Raw genomic sequence first — 23,503 nt, 5'->3', positions numbered from 1 at the left:
CCTCTGCCCAAAGCCGTGTTCCATGTGTCCTCAGGAGTGGAGGAAAGAAAAAACAGCCGATGAGTGCCATTGTTACTCTTGTCTTTTTTTCTTTGAGAGACTTGGAGATTTGGAGAAAAGAGTCGGAATTTCCTGTTGGAGATCTTTTATTTTTTTATGTTCTTTATGTGCTGCTAGTTTAGGTTTTAGAAATATGAATGTTAGGTTGATTAAGATAAGCCAACCTCAATGATGCTGATCATTGAGAGCAAAAACTACCCAATAGCTTTTTGGTGACTTGCCCACCGAGGGTCTTGTAGGTATCCCTGGTTCTCAATTCTGAAACATGATTCGGGTCCTTGGGGGAGGCTAAGTGATAACATTTTTAACTAGGTATTAGAGGCTATACATGTAAAGTCACATGTCCTTATGGAATGAACTAGGATAATCACCCTGGGTCATTCAGAAGTCCAAGGGAATTGTCTGATGTTCTCACCCCAGGGAAATGGAGAACTAATGATTTTGTCCAATGATTCTGGTCAGGGTATCTTGCAGTTACCTTGCCATAGGTATATAAATAGTGTTCACATCGAACGGGACACATACACAGGAGCTTGGAGGTATTTAAGCATCTTGCCAATCATTGACTCTCCAGAACCAGTGGTAGAAATTAAAGAGGGGTCTTCAAGACCATACATTGTGTGTGCAGTTAGACCAAACTGTCACTTTGAGGAAGCCTCTAATATCATTGATTGTCATCTGCTCGCCATTCTGGGGACATGAGCCTTCACCCAGAATTTTTGCTTTCAGTGTATGGTTTAAATGAACTGTCCTAAGTGTAAAGGCAGGTTTGTATGCATATGGAGTAATTACAGCTGGCTGTAATGGATATATTGGGTGTTGGCAGTGCCTGTGTGCAGCGATGTCTCTACTAAAGTATCTGAAGCAGGCGCGTAACTAAAGGCTCAGGGTCCCTGATGCAAAAGGTGAGCTGGGCCCCCCCTCTATCTGTATCTGTACCCGTACCCATACCTAAACCATGCTGCACAGAGGCATAACTTGAAGCTACTGGGCCCCAATGCAAAACCTGTAACAGGGCCTCCAACTATAATGCTTTATTCATAGTTCTGGGCTCCCTATATGGAGAAGAGAGGCCTTATGGGCCCCCTAAGGCTCCTGGGCCCGGGTGCAACCGCATCCCCTGCACCCTATATAGTTACGCCCATGATCTGAAGTATATGGAGAATGCATCAGACAAGAAGGTAGACCCCCACTCCACAAAAGGTGAGGATCCCAGAGGTGGTATTTAAATCTTAAAAATATAAACATATATTTTGCATTGCAAAAAGCAAATGTTAAAAAAGGTGGATGCTTTTAATTTTCACATCTCTCATTCCACAAGTATAAGGCATATAAGACTGAATACAAGAGCTTCATGGCCCTTCTACAAATCTTAGGGAACACCTCCATCTACTTGATGATCCCGCAGCTTATTTAGGTGAATACTGATGGGAATGATAATACCTCTCAGCAGGCAGAGATGGTACTGACAATAGCTGCTCATGTCATGTTGTGCTGATGCATCCCACGATTGATAGCTCAGAAAAGTGAAACAGAAAGCAGGAAAAAGTAAACACCAAGGTGGTGCCTGATAAGCATCAGAAAGGAGTCTGCACTGTATGGAAGTGACTGCGATACACATAAGAGACGTTCAGAGGATGACAGACAATCAGATGAGGGGTGCAGGGATGGAAAGATGTGTATTTGCCATAGTGGCACTTCAAGGTAAAGATATTAACGGTTTCTCTTTACTATATAACTGTCAGCCATGTTGTCAGCTGTAGAGAGGCTCCCTGCATGTATTACGGGGTTCACAATTCAATTTTACTGTTTACCTTCAGCCTGATGAATTGTAAAATTTTAAAATTAAAATGATCTTTTGAAGTTTTAGCAACAGTGAACCTTGATCATAATGGCCTGCAGGCTGATTGCATCCCGCTACCTTCTTTTATGTGGCCCACCGGCCGGTAGCGACCTGATAGGCATTCCACTCATCCAGCCTGCAGCTCACCTCTCCCCACCCTTCCCCATTGAGTGCAATGCTGTACGATGCTGCCTGGTTAGAGGCCAATAGGGGGTCACTATTACTACTAGAAGTGAGACTATTACTACTGGGACAACAATATATTGAACAATTACTACTAGTGTCACTATTATTACTGGTGCCTCTATGGGGGTCACTATTACTATCAAGGGTCACTACTAATACACAGTCTTACAATTACAATCGTCTCTTTGAAGGCAACCATAGTGCTGATGTGGCCCTTATAATAAGACTAGTAATTATTAGGAAATTATAGTACCAGTGTTTCTGGTGGTGCAATGCGCCACATAGCCCTGCTACATGGTACATCAATTATGATCCCCACACATCACACACACAGCAGCTTGGTTCCCACACATCACACACACAGCTTGGCTCATCCTACAGCAGTGACATCACCACAGGTCCTTCAGCCCACCGGATCTCTGCGGTGGAGGTAGGTCAGTGAGTTTTGTCAGGACTGCTGATTTGTGTCTGAGATAAGAACGACTTAGTTGTATTCTCATTTTGTTATTTTTGTCCTCCCGTTCCAAGAGCCCTAACTGTGTTGTTCTTCTGATGGTCAGACTGTGTTTTATAAATGTTGTAGGACCTTCGTTACCAAGGGCGGAGCATCAGAACCACTTACACACATATACATACAGACAAGTGCTCATTAGTAGTTTGACTGAAGACAAGAGCTTCACAGCCTTCTACAGATCAGAGGGACATCTCCACCTACCTGATGGTCCTGTGGAAGAAGAGGACGGGGACGTCTCTCTGGTGGGCTTCTCTTACTGGATGGAACTGCAGGAAACACAGACAGACACTGAAGTCATTCTCTACATACAGATAATAAGACATATTATTACAAGCATCCATCTCCCTGAAGTCTCCCTGCACCTTATAATCTAGAGGGTCTCCCCTTCCCTGTCCCATGTACAGCCAAGCACAGAGCAGTGATAATGCGTCTCCCCCCTCGTAGACCCCAGCGGAGAGCTGTCACTCTGAGTAACCTTTGAGTGACTGATCCCAGCCCCCGCAGGTACGGCCTGCACTCTTCCCTCCATCCTTCTTATTCCTCTTTCCTCACTCAGTCTGCTGAATCCCGTCTCCATCCCCGGCACACAGGCAATCTGCGACACTGACACAAGGCTTATAGACAGAGCATACAAGTCATGGGAGGAAGCCATGCTGTGTAATAATGTGCAGTTATTGGAGCTGAAGCATTACTGGGGAGGGGGGCTACCACTGAGAGATGATGTACAAGTGAATGCAGAGTAAGTAGACAGAGGACATCACTGCTACAATAGGTCAGGAATGCAGGGGTCCAGTGTCACAGTGAACTCCCAGTGCACAGAGATGGCAGGAGTGAGCATACAAGTGTGCAGGAGGATATATACCAGTGTGTGGTCCTCCAGCATCACTGAAGATAAAACAAGCATTTATTACAACTTCTGGCTAAAAACATAAGACTATGTGGACTTTACTCACTACTAGAGAACTAAATAGGAAAAGCAAAAACCAGCCCCATATATGATAATATACATACCCCAAGCAAGCATTGCACCACGGATAAGTTAGTGAAACCTATGACAATTTACTGACTGTGACAAAGATAAAGGCCAGGACACACATCACACCACCGAAGATCGCTGTATGGCCGCATTACATTGAAATCTAGTGAAACAGAAAACTGCTGGCAGAAACTGAGGGCACGATCCATCCAGTCTGTCCTGTATTACTTCTCTCTTAGGATGGACAGATACTTATCCCAGGCAGCTTGAACTCATTTATTGATGATTTTCCAACCACACCTGCTGGAGGCTTGTTCCGAGCATCTACCACTCTTTCAGTAAAAAAAATTATACACACACACACACACACACACACAGTGGTGCCTTGGCTTAAGAGTTTAATTCATTCCGTGACACAGAGCTTCTAACTCAAAACACTCTATGTCAAATCAATTTTCCCCATTGAAATGAATTGAAACACCATTAATCCATTCCGGACCTCTCCAAAACATGCAATTTTTTTGTTACATGTTTTTAAGTAATAAAAAAAATGTACCTATAAATAAAGAATATTGTATAAAAATTCAATAGAATGTATTGCAATGAGCTGTTTTTATGAAGTGTAATGTCACCTGTACTGTTGTATCTTGTCTCCACCAGAATGATGGGTGGAGACCTAGTGACAGACAGTATCCACCCCTGTTAACGCCCCCAAGCTCCTGATTGGCTAGGGTGGCGTCTTGCTATGCCTGCAGTGTTACGGTTAGGGCTGGAGGATTAAGGTTAGGATTAGGCTGGAGGCATAGGTTTAGGATTAGGATGAGGGTTAGGTTTAGGATTAGAGTATGTTCCACTTAACACCCGGCTATCAGGGTCCCCGCTGGCGATGGATCTGCTGGTGGGAGGCTTCAGCAGTGGCTGTGCTCAGTGTCCCGCTGTGACTCCCCGGTGGCGAACTAACAGTGTGCTACAGACTGTGCTTCTCAGCGGCCTCTAATCATTGCTCGGTTGTGACAAAAGCCAGGAGCAGGCCTCCTGCGATCTCACATCCCGCTGCCCTGCGAGCTCTGTGCTCAACGGCAAACTGTGCTGACCTGCCCACGGTGAATGTCACCGGCAGCCTCAGCATTCTGTTCCCCGCCGCCCCTCTAATACATAGCATTAAGGACAGTAATGTTTCCGGCAGCCTAAGTACTGTGGTTCTGCCAGCGCTCTCACTCTGCACCACAGCTGCCCACCAATGCATGGGACTGAGGAAGGACATGCCAGTGGCCGCAGATAGCAGCGCACATAGGCACAACGGCGGAGGGCTCAGTGAGGAGTTGGCAGCGCTCATCGCACGCATCACCTGGCGGTCAAGCAGACTATCCCGTCTCCACCCATCACTTACGGTGTAGGCAAGATACAACAGAACCAACATCACCTATCTCGGTGGAATGCGGAAACAGGCTCATAATCCGAGTTAATGCTCCTTAATCAGAGCAAAAATTTGTGAGAGAGCCTGCTTGCAAGTCAAGAAACTCGCAAGCTGAGGCACTCACAAGCCAAGGTAAGACTGTATTTCCTGCTATTGCATCTAATTTTCACCCCAACTCATCTCCGATTGTGCCCCTTGTTCTAATCTTCACCTTCCTAAGGGCTCCTTCACACAGGCGTTGCAAAATTGCATGAATGAGAGGCAGCCGAAACCAAGGCGTGGCTGCATCTCCCATGTTTAGCCCAGATGGCTGCGCTGCAGTGTATATACACCACAGTCCAGGATACCGTCGGGCAGGGGGAAAGAGTTTAACTCTGCTAAACTCCCTCCCCCTCTCCACCGCTTGCTAGCAGCCGGCAAGGGGAGGAGACAGGAGCTTAGCAGAGCTAGTCCTACCCCCTCCATCCCCAGCCTATGGGAGCTGCTGGCAAAAGGTGGGGGAGAGATTTTAGCAACGCGAGATGCTGCTAAACTCACTCCTCCTTCCCTTTTCTAATGGCTCTTATAGGTTCCCATAGGAGTCTATGAGAAAGGCCGGCGTATATCTTTTCCTGCTGAGCATTAAAACCGACGGCCGGAATATGCACCGTATGCACTATTTTTTCCACCCAGCCATTTTTACGCACCAGAAAAAAAAAAAAAAAAATTGCCCATCTGAACGGATGCATTGGAATCTAATGCATGAGATTGTCGCTAATTTCAGCCAGTATTTTATTGCAGCAAAATATGCTGTGATTTAATGCTCGTGGAATCCAGCCTAAGTGAAACACTTCCCTCTGTCACGTCAAAGCCAGCACACCTTCCCTATTGTGGGTTCTATTCTGACTAGCTAGGGTTAATATCTTCTCTCCTGGATATTTTAAGTTAATTAATCCTGCAGCTGTTAACTGAGATGCTGGCTGATGATTGACAGCTCTGTCAGCCAATCAGTGTCTTCCCACTCCCTATATAACCTAGCTCTTCCTGGCTGGGAGTTGCTGGTTATTTTCAGTGTTTCTGATCACGTTAGCTGGCTATGGTCTCCTGCCTGTCTGGCTCGTGTGTTCTGGTTGGTCCCTGGTGTCTGTTTATTTGGCATTAGATGTTCTTGTCTTTTCTGTGAAACTGTACCAAAGGCTTCACTGACACCCAGATAGGCGATATCCACAGCACCACTTTCATCCACTACTTCTGTGAAGGTGAATGCATTGTGGCTTACAGTTTGCCAACCCCCCGCCCCGACAATCACAAGAAGTCCAAACTAGCTGGGCTTCATGTAATTGTAGGGTCACGGCAAACTGCAACACAACCCTACTGACCGCCATTACACTCCTGTGAGAAGAGTATTGTGGCCAAAGTCTCCATGAAGCCATAGCCTTCACTAAATAAGAGGGGTTCTACCAATATGAAACTAAGAGAACAAAGACAGACAGCAATATATTATTGGCCACCATCACTCACAAGTCCCACCAAGTAAGATTCCCACTCTGTAGATACAACCTAGCAGCTCTTACTGGTGACGCCAGATTCCTCCTCCTGCCGTCCTGCAAGCACTAAATGCAAAGCGGAGGAGGAGCTGGTGGTGATAGTTTGGGGGACGGGGGCAGCATGGACCAATATACCTCTTCAGCCCTGCACCGCCGCCAGCTACTACAGCAGTAGGACTGTTGGAGCAGAGATCTTCTGTAGCCACATTCTCTTGCTGCTATTTGATACAGCAACCGTCTGCTGCACGGTCACTGACTAGGGTCACTGTATGACTGGAATGGTTACATATCAGCAATTAGTAAATGTGTATTGCTGATATGTAGGCCTTCTGATTATACACTGACTTGAATCAACAACTGTGAAGTGAGTGGCTCTACTAATACAACTAGCACAATTTTCTGCCTGGCTGGTGCCCCATTTCTTCCCTTGAAGCACCAGGGGCATATGCCCCACTTTTCCCCAGCCAGAATCCTGCTAAATATGTCTGTTACCTGGTGATGGGAGCAGCTGGCGGGTCTCCATCATGGCCCCCTTGTAAAGATCCTTGTGTCCTTCTAAATACTCCCACTCCTCCATGGAGAAATAGACAGCGACATCCTGACACCTTATAGGAACCTGACAACACAATATACAGTCATTACCCAGAAGCCTCCAGTGCTGTTACTGTATAATGTCCCAGCATTCCCTGCAGCGTCACCTCTCCAGTTAGCAGCTCAATCATCTTGTTGGTGAGTTCTAGAATCTTCTGTACATTGATGTCCTCATGTATCAGGGGGTGAGGTGGGAGCGGTGCGATTTGGTTCAGGGGTCTTCCCCATTCATCATACACAGGGTATTCCTGTATGCGGGGAGGCATTAATAAATATAACTACAGACATTTCCAGAGTCCATCACCTCTCCAGTGACATCATCTGCTATTACCATAGATGAGAATGATGTAATGTGACATCATCAGAATCTCTCCCCTCTCCAGTGACATCTGTTATTACCATAGATAAGAATGATGTAATGTGACATCATCAGAATCTCTCACCTCCCCAGTAAGATGGAAGAGTATCTCTAGGGTGAGTTTCAGTATACTCTCTGTCATTTTCTTTTTGTCCTTCTCCATCATTAGCGGGTCAGTCTGTAAAATTGAATGAAAGAGATATTATCAGAGGATCTTATATTGCATAAGCTTGAAAAGAAGATAATAAACTGAAGTAAATACTACAAAAAAAATCTTACATAAGCAAAGAAAAACAAAAGACAAAACAGGAGTGGTAGAATCGTGCCAGGATACATAACATAGTGGTGACAGTAGTGACAGAATAGTGACCGGTGACATCAGATAGTGGTGACGGTAGTGAGAGAATAGTGACCGGTGACATCAGATAGTGGTGACAGTAGTGACAGAATAGTGACCGGTGACATCAGATAGTGGTGACGGTAGTGACAGAATAGTGACCGGTGACATCAGATAGTGGTGACAGTAGTGACAGAATAGTGACCGGTGACATCAGATAGTGGTGACAGTAGTGACAGAATAGTGACCGGTGACATCAGATAGTGGTGACAGTAGTGACAGAATAGTGACCGGTGACATCAGATAGTGGTGACAGTAGTGACATAATAGTGACATCAGATAGTGGTGACAGTAGTGACAGAATAGTGACCGGTGACATCAGATAGTGGTGACGGTAGTGACAGAATAGTGACCGGTGACATCAGATAGTGGTGACAGTAGTGACAGAATAGTGACCGGTGACATCAGATAGTAGTGACAGAATAGTGACAGAATAGTGACCGGTGACATCAGATAGTGATGACAGTAGTGACAGAATAGTGACAGGTGACATCAGATAGTGGTGACGGTAGTGACAGAATAGTGACCGGTGACATCAGATAGTGGTGACAGTAGTGACAGAATAGTGACCGGTGACATCAGATAGTGGTGACAGTAGTGACAGATTAGTGACAGGTGACATCAGATAGTGGTGACAGTAGTGACAGAATAGTGACCGGTGACATCAGATAGTGGTGACTGTAGTGACAGAATAGTGACCGGTGACATCAGATAGTGGTGACAGTAGTGACAGAATGGTGACCGGTGACATCAGATAGTGGTGACGGTAGTGAGAGAATAGTGACCGGTGACATCAGATAGTGGTGACAGTAGTGACAGAATAGTGACCGGTGACATCAGATAGTGGTGACGGTAGTGACAGAATAGTGACCGGTGACATCAGATAGTGGTGACAGTAGTGACAGAATAGTGACCGGTGACATCAGATAGTGGTGACAGTAGTGACAGAATAGTGACCGGTGACATCAGATAGTGGTGACAGTAGTGACAGAATAGTGACCGGTGACATCAGATAGTGGTGACAGTAGTGACATAATAGTGACATCAGATAGTGGTGACAGTAGTGACAGAATAGTGACCGGTGACATCAGATAGTGGTGACGGTAGTGACAGAATAGTGACCGGTGACATCAGATAGTAGTGACAGAATAGTGACAGAATAGTGACCGGTGACATCAGATAGTGATGACAGTAGTGACAGAATAGTGACAGGTGACATCAGATAGTGGTGACGGTAGTGACAGAATAGTGACCGGTGACATCAGATAGTGGTGACAGTAGTGACAGAATAGTGACCGGTGACATCAGATAGTGGTGACAGTAGTGACAGATTAGTGACAGGTGACATCAGATAGAGGTGACAGTAGTGACAGAATAGTGACAGGTGACATCAGATAGTGGTGATAGTGGTGACATAATAGTGACTGGTGACATCAGATAGTGGTGACAGTAGTGACAGAATAGTGACCGGTGACATCAGATAGTGGTGACAGTAGTGACAGAATAGTGACCGGTGACATCAGATAGTGGTGACAGTAGTGACAGATTAGTGACAGGTGACATCAGATAGAGGTGACAGTAGTGACAGAATAGTGACAGGTGACATCAGATAGTGGTGATAGTGGTGACATAATAGTGACTGGTGACATCAGATAGTGGTGACGGTAGTGACAGAATAGTGACCGGTGACATCAAATAGTGGTGACAGTAGTGACAGAATAGTGACCGGTGACATCAGATAGTGGTGACAGTAGTGACAGAATAGTGACCGGTGACATCAGATAGTGGTGACAGTAGTGACATAATAGTGACCGGTGACATCAGATAGCGGTGACAGTAGTGACAGATGACATCAGATAGTGGTGACAGTAGTGACATAATAGTGACCGGTGACATCAGATAGTGGTGACAGTAGTGACATAATAGTGACAGGTGACATCAGATAGTGGTGACAGTAGTGACATAATAGTGACAGGTGACATCAGATAGTGGTGACAGTAGTGACATAATAGTGACCGGTGACATCAGATAGTGGTGACAGTAGTGACATAATAGTGACAGGTGACATCAGATAGTGGTGACAGTAGTGACATAATACTGACCGGTGACATCAGATAGTGGTGACAGTAGTGACATAATAGTGACAGGTGACATCAGATAGTGGTGACAGTAGTGACATAATAGTGACCGGTGACATCAGATAGTGGTGACAGTAGTGACAGAATAGTGACTGGTGACATCAGATAGTGGTGACAGTAGTGACATAATAGTGACCGGTGACATCACACACGTCTTCTATGGTCTAGATGGTGGATAGAGTTATGTCGCTCACCGGCGGATCCTCCGTGTTTCTCCCTACAATTTCTGTGTTCGCTCCGGACGTTCTGCAGGTTTTTCTTCTCTTCTACAACTTCTGACTTGCAGTGACTGTAATAAACAATGGCGCTGCTCTCCATAGACGGCGCTTCCCTGTGTGGGAGACTCACACCGACCTACAGATGACAACGTGCCGCCTTCTTCCTGTCACTGCAGAAAGCCCCTGAACTGCCGTTTGTCTGAGATCCCTCAGTGGGCCCCTCCCTCACAGCCCCTATAGGACTCAATGGCCAGTGCAGGGTTACAGTGATTAACCCTTAAACTCCTGATTCGTTCCCTGCTGTGTGAGGAGCACAAGTCACCTCACAGGCAGTGAAAGGGTTACAGCAGTGAAAGGGTTACGGCAGTGAAAGGTAACTTCCAGCAGCGACTCCCATCATCCTCCAGGGGGCGCCGTCTCCTTTATGAGGACCCATCATACGGCCTGCTGATGGCAGAAGGACTCACAACCCTCCCGTACCTCCACCGGGGTGCATATTACCAAAGGAGGCCTGAGTTCTCCTATGGGGCCGATTCAGCCAATCAGCTGGCTGGAATCGGCACCACGTGACACAGCGGCGTGCCCGCGCATTGCTGTGCACAGGATAGTGCTGCCTGAGTTCTCCTGTGCGGCCGATTCAGCCAACAGCGGCGTGCCCGCGCATTGCCGTGCACAGGATTGTGCTTTGCCCGCGCTTTCACATGTTCAGTGCCTTGCCATGCACTCGTGTGGACACAGGATTGTGCCTTGCCCGCGGTTTACATGCCACTCGTGTGTGGCACAGACAGTTATTGATTTGGCAGGTATTTTTTGTGCTTTTTGGCAGGTATTTTTTGTGCTTTTTGGCAGGTTTTTTTTGTGCTTTTTGGCAGGTATTTTTTGTGCTTTTGCCAAAGGTGATTATTTCTTTTGCGCACGTGGATTTGCCAGCGGAAGTTTTACATCTTTTGCGCAAGTGGATTTGCCAGCGGACGTTTTACACAGGACTACTAAAAGCCAAGGTAAGCTGCTGCATCTGCTCATTTAATTGCGCTCTTACTTCCCCTGCGCGCATTGGCGGAGAGGCGGCCAATTCTGCATGCCGCTGCATTGTCCACGAGCGCGATCCCCAGCATGCCGCTGCATTGTCGCCGCGATCCCCAGCATGCCGCTGCATTGTCCACGAGCGCAATCCCCAGCATGCCACTGCATTTTCGCCATGCCGCTGCATTGTCCACGAGCGCGATCCCCAGCATGCCGCTGCATTGTCGCTGCGATCCCCAGCATGCCGCTGCATTATCGCCATGCCGCTGCATTGTCCACGAGCGCGATCCCCAGCATGCCGCTGCATTGTCGCCGCGATCCCCAGCATGCCGCTGCATTGTCGCCGCGATCCCCAGCATGCCGCTGCATTGTCGCCGCGATCCCCAGCATGCCGCTGCATGCATGGTCGCCGCTGCATTGTCCACGAGCGCGATCCCCAGCATGCCGCTGCATTGTCGCCGCGATCCCCAGCATGCCGCTGCATGCATGGTCGCCGCTGCATTGTCCACGAGCACGATCCCCAGCATGCCGCTGCATTGTCGCCGCGATCCCCAGCATGCCGCTGCATGCATGGTCGCCGCTGCATTGTCCACGAGCACGATCCCCAGCATGCCGCTGCATTGCTATGTGTGGAGACGCGGTTACCAGAGATTTGTGCGCTGTGCGCTGCTACGTGTGGAGACGCGATTACCTGAGATTTGTGCGCTGTGCGCTGCTACGTGTGGAGACAACACCCAAGATTTGTGCGCTACGTGTGGTGAGTACGTCACCTGAGATTTGCGTGACGCCACCTGACGCAACCTGTCTTTTTTTTGCAGATTTGTGCGCCTTATTGCAAAATAACGTGTGGAGAGGATCCTGACGTTTGGACGCGTTTCGAGAAGAATTTCGCTTCGCTCGGACACCATCTGACATCACTCAGCGAGGTAAGCTGCTGCATCTGCCAAATTTTTCATTGCTTGCATATGCTCATGTGTACATGCATGCGTGCCTGTATGCGTACATGCCTGTATGCGTACATGCATGCATGCCTTATGCGTGCCTGCCTGTATGCCTATGTGCGGGCATGCGTGCCGTATGCGTGCGGGCATGCGTGCCGTATGCGTGCGGGCATGCGTGCCGTATGCGTGCGGGCATGCGTGCCGTATGCGTGCGGGCATGCGTGCCTGCCTTATGCGTGCATGCCTTATGCGTGCGGGCATGCATGCCTTATGCGTGCGGGCATGCGTGCATGCCTTATGCGTGCGGGCATGCGTGCATGCCTTATGCGTGCGGGCATGCGTGCATGCCTTATGCGTGCGGGCATGCGTGCATGCCTTATGCGTGCGGGCATGCGTGCCTTATGCGTGCGGGCATGCGTGCATGCCTTATGCGTGCGGGCATGCCTTATGCGTGCATGCCTTATGCGTGCGGGCATGCATGCCTTATGCGTGCGGGCATGCCTTATGCGTGCGGGCATGCGTGCCTTATGCGTGCGGGCATGCGTGCAGGCATGCGTGCAGGCATGCGTGCATGCCTTGTGCATGCCCTTGTGCGGGCATGCGTGCATGCCTTGTGCGTACGGGCATGCGTGCCTGCATGCCTTATGCGTGCGGGCATGCATGCCTTATGCGGGCGGGCATGCCTGTGTGCGTGCGTGCCTTATGCGTGAGTGCGTGCCTTATGCGTACATGCATGCGTGAGTGCGTGCGTGCATGCCTTATGCGCGCATTATGCGCGCATTATGCGTACACGCATTATGCGTACACGCATTATGCGTACACGCATTATGCGTACACGCATTATGCGTACACGCATTATGCGTACACGCATTATGCGTACACGCATTATGCGTACACGCATTATGCGTACACGCATTATGCGTACACGCATTATGCGTACACGCATTATGCGTACACGCATGCCTTATGCGCGCATTATGCGTACACGCATTATGCGTACACGCACGCGTGCCTGTATGCGTACACGCACGCGTGCCTGTATGCGTACACGCACGCGTGCCTGTATGCGTACACGCACGCGTGCCTGTATGCGTACACGCACGCGTGCCTGTGTGCATGCATGCCTGTATGCGTGCATGTATGTATACATGCATGTATGCTCACCCACTTACTCAGCCACCCCCTCTCTCTCTCTCTCACACACTTGCTGTGTTAAATTCGTCTTATTGGGCGAAAAAGACATAACATTAGATTTGAGCATTTAATTCCTTTTTTTAGCAAACGTACAGGTTCCATCCCAATACTGCACCAACCTTCGGAGAAACATACCAATTGTCCAAATACGATGTCTTTATCTATTAAAGTAGGAGTGAAGAAAAGCAGGGACAGTGCAAGAACTAGGAAAACCCACGGAATTAAGCCAATTGCAGGCAGGGTTAATTTTTTTTTTCTTCCTCCTTCTAGGTCAGCTGATTTTTTGACGTTTTGGTCAGAATACTGCACTGTGGTAACCGTTTCCGGTGCTCACAACCACAGAGTTGAATCACCAGAGAGCCAAAAGTTCCCAGATGTTGGCTCCGGAGGACGCTTAAAAGCTGGAAATGGCCCATCACCTGCTATGGAAATCCATCATCAGGATCTGATGGAGCAGTACGATGAAGATTGTCAGGTTGCATGTGATGCTGCTCACTGTCCCTCGTTAGTCGGTTCACAGTTTATACACTAAGCTATTTATCCCCTTAGAGAACAAGCCTGTTTGCGCCTTAGTGACAGACTGAAAACTTGGAACTTTACATGTGTCACTTGACATATCATAAGTCCGTAAAGGTTTTGCATATCCAAGTGACTGTGACATTTTTTTCTTCCCCTTGTTGTACTTCTGTTAGGTAGTAAAAAAGGACTGTTAAAAGTTGTGTATATTTATTAAAATTGCTACTTTGCACAATTTTGAATTTTCATTTTTTCACATTGTCAAATGTCATATATAAAATAAGTGCCAACATTCTGTACAAATCTCTGCGAACATATAGATTTCCATCTGTTCACTTTATTCTGGAAGCACGGTTTAAAACTTTTGTACATTTATTTTTTCCATTTAGGAGACGTACAAATTTAACATTACTTTTCAGAATTTTGAGGAACACTTAGTTTTCCTACACCAATCCAAGTTTGCAAAGGCTGCTAGGTATCATAATTAAGGATGAGTGAGTATACTCGCTAAGGCACTACTCGTTCAAGTAATGTGCCTTAGACGAGTATCTCCCTGCTCGTCCATAAAGATTCGGGGACCGCTGCGGCTGACAGGTGAGTCGCAGGGGAGATAGAGAGAGATCTCCCCTCCGTTCCTCCCCGCTCTCCCTCACGGCGGCCCCCGAATCTTTAAGGATGAGCAGGGAGACACTCGTTTAAGGCACATTACTCGAACGAGTAGTACCTTAGCAAGTATACTCGCTCATCCTTAATTATGACACCTAGCAGCCTTTGTGACATAGACAAAAGGCGGCTGTGTTTATGGGTCTTTTCTGTTTACTGCATTGCAGTAAAATATTGCGCAGTTTTTCAGGATCCTCCGTCATAATTATTTTTTTTAAAAAGCGTATTAAAAACAAGGGAGTCACTGGGAAAAAACAGTGCATTAAAAGAAGGGTTTAAAGATTGCTGAACGACGAGGGTCTCTTCACTGTCTGCCAGCCTTCCCGTTCTCAAGGACGTCAGATCTGCAGGAAATGACGAGAAATCAGCAGGTTAACAGTCACATCCCACCAGTATTACTGATTCCTAGATCCGCTCAACCCACTTACAATGACCACTACTCCCCCAACCAGGTCAGAAGAATTATGCATGCATCTATACATACATACATGCATGCGTGCATCTATGCATGCATGTGTGCATCTGCATGCATGTACACGCATGCGGGCATCTATACATAAATGCATGCATACAGGCACGCGTGCATGTCCGCATACAGGCACGCGTGCATGTCCGCATACAGGCACGCGTGCATGTCCGCATAATGCGTGTCCGCATAATGCGTGTCCGCATAATGCGTGTCCGCATAATGCGTGTCCGCATAATGCGTGTCCGCATAATGCGTGTCCGCATAATGCGTGTCCGCATAATGCGTGTCCGCATAATGCGTGTACGCATAATGCGTGTACGCATAATGCGTGTACGCATAATGCGTGTACGCATAATGCGTGTACGCATAATGCGCGCATAAGGCATGCACGCACGCATACAGGCATGCATGTACGCATAAGGCACGCACGCATAAGGCATGCACTCACGCATAAGGCATGCACGCACGCATACAGGCATGCATGTACGCATGCCCGCACGCATAAGGCATGCCCGCACGCATAAGGCATGCATGCCCGCACGCATAAGGCATGCACGCATGCCCGCACGCATAAGGCATGCACGCATGCCCGCACGCATAAGGCATGCACGCATGCCCGCACGCATAAGGCATGCACGCATGCCCGCACAAGGCACGCATGCCCGCACGCATAAGGCATGCACGCATGCCCGCACGCATAAGGCATGCACGCATGCCCGCACGCATAAGGCATGCATGCCCGCACGCATAAGGCATGCATGCCCGCACGCATAAGGCATGCAGGCACGCATGCCCATACGCACAAGGCATGCACGCATGCCCGCACAAGGGCATGCACAAGGCCTGCACGCATGCCTGCACGCACGCCCGCACGCATAAGGCACGCACGCCCGCACGCATAAGGCACGCCCGCATGCCCGCACGCATAAGGCATGCCCGCACGCCCGCACGCATAAGGCATGCCCGCACGCATAAGGCATGCACGCATGCCCGCACGCATAAGGCATGCACGCATGCCCGCACGCATAAGGCATGCACGCATGCCCGCACGCATAAGGCATGCATGCCCGCACGCATAAGGCATGCACGCATAAGGCATGCACGCATGCCCGCACGCATAAGGCATGCACGCATGCCCGCACGCATACGGCACGCATGCCCGCACGCATACGGCACGCATGCCCGCACGCATACGGCACGCATGCCCGCACATAGGCATACAGGCAGGCACGCATAAGGCATGCATGCATGTACGCATACAGGCATGTACGCATACAGGCACGCATGCATGTACACATGAGCATATGCAAGCAATGAAAAATTTGGCAGATGCAGCAGCTTACCTCGCTGAGTGATGTCAGATGGTGTCCGAGCGAAGCGAAATTCTTCTCGAAACGCGTCCAAACGTCAGGATCCTCTCCACACGTTATTTTGCAATAAGGCGCACAAATCTGCAAAAAAAAGACAGGTTGCGTCAGGTGGCGTCACGCAAATCTCAGGTGACGTACTCACCACACGTAGCGCACAAATCTTGGGTGTTGTCTCCACACGTAGCAGCGCACAGCGCACAAATCTCTGGTAACCGCGTCTCCACACATAGCAATGCAGCGGCATGCTGGGGATCGTGCTCGTGGACAATGCAGCGGCGACCATGCATGCAGCGGCATGCTGGGGATCGCGGCGACAATGCAGCGGCATGCTGGGGATCGCGCTCGTGGACAATGCAGCGGCGACCATGCATGCAGCGGCATGCTGGGGATCGCGGCGACAATGCAGCGGCATGCTGGGGATCGCGCTCGTGGACAATGCAGCGGCGACCATGCATGCAGCGGCATGCTGGGGATCGCGGCGACAATGCAGCGGCATGCTGGGGATCGCGGCGACAATGCAGCGGCATGCTGGGGATCGCGGCGACAATGCAGCGGCATGCTGGGGATCGCGCTCGTGGACAATGCAGCGGCATGGCGATAATGCAGCGGCATGCTGGGGATCGCAGCGACAATGCAGCGGCATGCTGGGGATCGCGCTCGTGGACAATGCAGCGGCATGGCGAAAATGCAGTGGCATGCTGGGGATCGCGCTCGTGGACAATGCAGCGGCATGCTGGGGATCGCGGCGACAATGCAGCGGCATGCTGGGGATCGCGCTCGTGGACAATGCAGCGGCATGCAGAATTGGCCGCCTCTCCGCCAATGCGCGCAGGGGAAGTAAGAGCGCAATTAAATGAGCAGATGCAGCAGCTTACCTTGGCTTTTAGTAGTCCTGTGTAAAACGTCCACTGGCAAATCCACTTGCGCAAAAGATGTAAAACTTCCGCTGGCAAATCCACGTGCGCAAAAGAAATAATCACCTTTGGCAAAAGCACAAAAAAAACCTGCCAAAAAGCACAAAAAAAAACTGCCAAAAAGCACAAAAAAAACCTGCCAAAAAGCACAAAAAATACCTGCCAAATCAATAACTCTCTGTGCCACACACGAGTGGCATGTAAACCGCGGGCAAGGCACAATCCTGTGTCCACACGAGTGCATGGCAAGGCACTGAACATGTGAAAGCGCGGGCAAAGCACAATCCTGTGCACGGCAATGCGCGGGCACGCCGCTGTTGGCTGAATCGGCCGCACAGGAGAACTCAGGCAGCACAATCCTGTGCACGGCAATGCGCGGGCACGCCGCTGTGTCACGTGGTGCCGATTCCAGCCAGCTGATTGGCTGAATCGGCCCCATAGGAGAACTCAGGCCTCCTTTGGTAATATGCCACCGGGGTAGATGCTGGAATGGAGGGGCTCCTAGGAGGTCTGAGGACAGGAAGTCACATGGTCTGAGGTCACATGACTGGAAGGGGAGGGGCTTACCAATAATTCAGTTCTGTGGAGAGAGGAGAAGAGGAGGCTGCAGGGAGGGCTGTGACTGGGATGGAGGAAGACTTGGTCTTGTTGCCCCCAGGATTTTCCTTTCCTAGTGTAAGAATGCTGCCCCCTCCTGGTCGAAGGGTCCCGGTCCTTATCCTCCCCAGGATTTCTCTTCCTCTGTGTGGGGATGCCACGCCTTGCATGTGTGAAAAAATATAGCAAAATGTGTAGATTGTAGCGACCTGGGGATCATTCGCTTCCATCACAGGTAGACACCAATGGGTTACACTCCAAATTCCTCTTTATCCTCACTTCCTCAGCAGTATCATGTGGCTTCAGCACTTCAGTGAATAAACTTAAATGTGCTTTTGTTTCATAAAGTACAATAAACAGTCCAGCTGTGGTTCTCACCCGCTCTCCAGGGCCGCTTCACACAGTTGTGTTCAGCTCAGGACTCACTCTGCTTTCCTCAGGAAGGTTTCACCCCAACCTTCCTGAGGCACACGAATAGTCTCTTTAGTGTCCAGGTCTATCTCCAGACCTCTTGCTTTCAGTCCAGGTCTCCCCCTGGATCTGTCTCGGGCTCTCATTGCCCAGGTCCCTCTCACTGGCCCTGCCTCTGGCTCACAACCCTGGTCCCTCTCACTGGACCTGTGTCTGGCTTGCAGCCCACTTCACCCCCAACTGTAGCAGGAACAATCATCTTTATCCTACTTAATGACCACACCTGTGGGTGTTTCCCCCTCGTCTCAGGCACCAGACTGCCTGTCTATTGCCCCCTACAGGTCATTTTCTGTAGTGCACCTCTACAAGATATACGCGCAAAAGTGCATCCATCATGGCGAAAATGTGTTTCACTGAGACGCGTGCATAAACAGATCAGCCCGTGAGAAGCCCCCTTAGTCTACAGAAGTTCCATGAGCTTTTAAGGCTGTGATTCTTCTGGCAATGAGTGTTATAAGTTTCCATAACCGGCAGCGGGGAGGCAGATATCAAGCTTAATCAGATTTTCTTTTCCTTTATGTATCATTTTCTGCGGTGTCTTTTTAAGCTTGTGAAAAAGCCGTTCATTTCATTCAGATTTTTAAAAGTTCTTTTTTTTAAGCTCTATTTTTTTTAAAATGGAGAATTCTATGCGAAAACGCCTTAAAACATCCAGAAGACGATGAACTATTTTATCCAAAAAAAAAGCTAGTCAGAATGCTGGATGTGTACGCCCTGTCCGGTGTGCATGGAGCAATGAAAGTCTATAAAAACGGTCGTGGACATGAGCCCTTATGGAAATAAGTTTAAAATAGTAAGAAATGTGATAAACTAATTGGTCGCAGCAAAGTATGGCCGCCTGCAGACGTCCGGGTCGGATCCCGCTGCGAGAATTCTTGCACCGGGACCTGACCCGAGCCCCTGCAGGGACCAGTGCGCTGCTCACCTCTCCCGCGGCTCCGGCTTTTTGATGTGAGCGGAGCCGGGGTGCCGGGAGACCCGCACAGAAATAGAACACCCTGCGGTTTGTTTTCCACGTGCATTTTCACACGGACAAATCGTGGCCGTCTGTATAGGATTGTAATGCAATCCTATGCATGCGTACACGGTCAGAAATTCTGCGGGAAATCCCGCCACAGAATTTCTGCCCTTGTGCAGGGGCCTATATTTTATTTTCTGCAAGGCTGCAATGAAAATAATTCAATAAAGAAAGACGGAAAAATATGTCTCACTACCCATCGGGATTTAGCTGACTCTGTATAAGGAGGATGAAGCCTCGTGGGCGAAAGGACCCGGACCCCTGACCAGCAGAGACTAACTTCCTCTATATAAGAATGCTAGCTATAGTGGGCCAGAGAACCCGGTCCCCCTGACCAGTAGAGTTTAGCTTCCGCCATATACGAATGATAGCGCTAGTGGGCCAAAGGACCCGGTCCCCTGACCAGTAGAGTCTGGCTTCCGCCATATAAGAATGCTAGCTCTAGTGGGCCAAAGGACCCGATCCCCCTGATCAGTAGAGTCTAGCTTCTGCTATATAAGAATGCTACCTCTAGTGGGCCAAAGGACCCGGTTCCCTGACCAGTAGAGTCTAGCTTCCTCTATATAAGAATGTTAGCTCTAGTGGGCCAAAGGATCCGGTCCCCCTGACCAGTAGAGTCTAGCTTCCGCTATATAAGAAAGCTAGCTCTACTGGGCCAAAGGACCCGGTCCCCCTGACCAGTAGAGTCCAGCTTCCGCTATATAAGAATGATAGCGCTAGTGGGCCAAAGGACCCGGTCCCCCCAACTGGTAGGGTCTAGCTTCCTCTATATGAGAATGCTAGCTCTAGTGGACCAAAGGACCCGGACCACTGACCAGTAGAGTCTAGCTTCCTCTATATAAAAATGCTAGCTCTAGTGGACCAAAGGACCTGGTCCCCCTGACCAGTAGAGTCTAGCTTCCTCTATATAAGAATGTTAGCTCTAGTGGGCCAAAGGACCCGGTTCCCCTGACCAGTAGAGTGTAGCTTTCTCTATATGAGAATGCTAGCTCTAGTGGGCCAAAGGACCTGGTCCCCCTGCCTACTAGAATTTACCTTGCTCTGTATAACAAAGTAACATAGTATTTAAGGCTGTAAAGAGATTTATGTCCATCCAGTTCAGCCTATTACCTCCAATGTTGATACATAGGAAGGCAATGAAAAAGCCTAATGAGGTAGAAGCCAATTTTCCTCATTTAAGGTTAAAAAACGTCCTTACAGACTCCAATCTGGCAATCGGAACATTCCCTGGATCATCGAACCTCCTGAAGAAATTAGTAGTTATACAATATAATACTGTAAGGCTCAAGAAAGGCCCCTCTCAAACTCTTGTTTCTAAATCACCATCACCACATCTTTAGGCAGAGAGTTCCATAGTCACACTACTCTTACAGCAAACAACCTTCTTCTAGGTTAGTGTAGAAACCTTCTTTCCTCTAGACATAAAGGGCGCCCTCTAGTTGCAGTCCTGGGTATAAATAGGAAAAAACAAAGGCTCAGGGTCCAACAGGGTCTCACTGTAATCAATACTGAAACCAATATATTTGCCAAAAGCAATAACCCTGATTGGATCCCCTTAAGAGTCAACTTATTAATCACATACAAAATTTCACTCCTGAAAGATATAAAAGTGACTAGGTGTTATATATACACTAGGTCACTAGGTGTTATATATACACTAGGTCACTAGGTGTTATATATACACTGGGTCACATGGTCATATTAGTTTCCATGACTCAGTGTGTATAAGCCATTGTGCTGGAGTCAGTGGCGTGACCATTGGCTTTACCGTTCCTAATAAAGTATAAATACACCCAATCTATTTAGTGAGGCAGGTAGTTTATTGCTTTACACTCTTGAGTCTGCATAATCATTCTTTTTGCTGCTGCTGCTGTTCTTTTTACATCTCTTTGAGGTGAATTGTTATATGTGATTGTTAAAAGTTTATTTTTAAGGAATCCACTCGGGGTTGCTGCTTTTGGCAAATATATTGCTTTTGATATTGATTACAGTGGGACCCTGCGCCTTTCCTTTTTTTATATGAGGTTATCTTATCTATAGGGCTTTCTACTATATATATGAGACTTAAAGGGGTTGTCCCGTGAAATCAAGTGGGGTAAAGCACTTCTGTATGGCCATATTAATGCACTTTGTAATATACATCGTGCATTAAATATGAGCCATACAGAAGTTATACACTTACCCCCTCCGGTGTTGGCGTCCCCGTCTCCATGGCGCAGACCGAAGCCTTCTTCTCCCTCGATTAGACGCGCTTGCGCAGTCTGCTCTTCTGTTCTGTTGAATGGGGCCGCTCCGGCGTGCTCGCGCCGCACATGTCTTCTGCACATGTGGAAGGGGGTAAGTGTATAACTTCTGTATGGCCAATATTTAATGCACGATGTATATTACAAAGTGCATTAATATGGCCATACAGAAGTGCTTAACCCCACTTGCTTTCGCGAGACAACCCCTTTAATTGCTTTATACCTATCTTCTACATTAATACTACTATTATTTAATTGCCCATCTGATAATAGCTGTGTCAGGAATCAAATCTGGGACCTCCAGACAGCAGCTCTCCCCACTGAGCCATACAGCTGTCTGGACAGCTCCTCTGCTAAAACCTAGCAATGGTCCTGTGTTTCCTGGTCTGTTCTCCTTTCCTGACCCAGCCTCTGTTTCCGATTAGGCACACTATAAAAACCTGGCCCTGACACTCCCTCAGTTCATGATTATTGTGCACCACAACCTTAGTCAAGCTCCACTATCAACTTGCTGAGACCCCGTTATCCAACCTCTGCCATTCCTCCTGACAACACAACCTGCCTCCTCCCTTGTACTGCGAACTAAGACCTCCCGTTATCGACTTCTGACATTCCTCCTGAAAACACTACCCACTTTATTCTTTGTACTGCAATCTGAGACCTACAGTTGCCGACTCCTGGCTCTTCCCTCACTACTCTCTGGATCTGTGGCTCCAATAGCTGCGGCTCCAACATAGATATTCTCGCTTCAAGCTCACTCACTCTACTGATTAGACTTCTTGCATTGACTGCCATACAATTTATATGGTTTTTGGTATTATTTGTATTCATTATGCTATCTCTGGTCCTATTAGCTGTTCTGTGAGTTCTAACTGTACTTACCACTCCCCCCACTCAACCTCCATTCCCATTACCGTCTACGCTATCTTCCCTCCTGATGCTCTTGTTGCCCTCCCCTGGTACCTAGTTTAAACACTCTTCTAGCCTTCTAGCCATTTTCTACCCCAGCATAGCTGCACCTTGGCCATTCAGATGCAGCCTGTCCTTACCGTAGATCCTGTAGCTGACAGCAAAGCCAGGCCAGTTCTCCAGGAACCCAAACCCATCCTTCCTACACCAACTCTGAAGCCACTTGTTTAACTCCCTAATCTCCCGCTGACTGATCCTACGTGGAACCAAGTTGCACAACAGAACCAATCGCTTTACAGAAACTGAAGACTCTTTTCACTTTGGCACCAGTGCTGGTTCACCCAAGACCAGAATTGCCTTTTGTTGTCGATGTAGATGCCTCCGACTCCACTGTGGGAGCTATTCTGTCGCAGCAAGTTGCAGATAAGCTTCAACTAAATCCTTGTGCATTTTTGTCGTATACCTTATCACCCGCAGAGAAAAATTATGACTTGGGGAACAAGGAGCTTCTGGCCATAAAGATTTCACCGAATAAAGACACCTTGTCAGAAATGAGAATCGGGGACCTCCTGCACTCCAGCTGGTGGATCTCACTGCTGAGCTATCTCGCTTGTGGACAGTTCCCTTGTATGACTCTCAGCCTTGTTTCCTAATCCCAGTTATCTAGTTTCTGCCTCCCGGTCCTGACCCTGCCTCTGTTCCTGATTGCACTTCCTATAAAAGCCTGGCCTTACCATTTCCTCAGTGCATGATTATTCTGCTTCCCAGCAGTGATTTTCGAGATACATTTCTGCCTGCTCATCTGCTATTGTGACAAGACTTCCTGATACCGACTTCTGGCTTTCCATCTGAATACTTTAGCTGCCTCATCCATTTGTACTACAAACCAAGACCTCCTGTTGCTGACTCCTGACACATCCCTGATTACCCCCCAGACCTGTGGCTAATACA

At 48.5% G+C, this 23,503-nt stretch overlaps 1 protein-coding gene across 3 annotated transcripts in view; it reads right to left on the bottom strand.

Moving 5' to 3' along the window:
* The window catches only part of LOC136629094 (zinc finger protein 84-like), a 341,525-nt gene that overhangs the window by 132,131 nt on the left and 185,891 nt on the right, over positions 1 to 23,503 (bottom strand). The gene's annotated exons all lie outside the window — the stretch shown is intronic.

Source organism: Eleutherodactylus coqui, chromosome 5 (assembly GCF_035609145.1).
Source record: "Eleutherodactylus coqui strain aEleCoq1 chromosome 5, aEleCoq1.hap1, whole genome shotgun sequence".
NCBI classification, from domain to species: Eukaryota; Metazoa; Chordata; class Amphibia; order Anura; family Eleutherodactylidae; genus Eleutherodactylus; species Eleutherodactylus coqui.
This window is presented reverse-complemented; position numbering and strand designations above follow the sequence as displayed.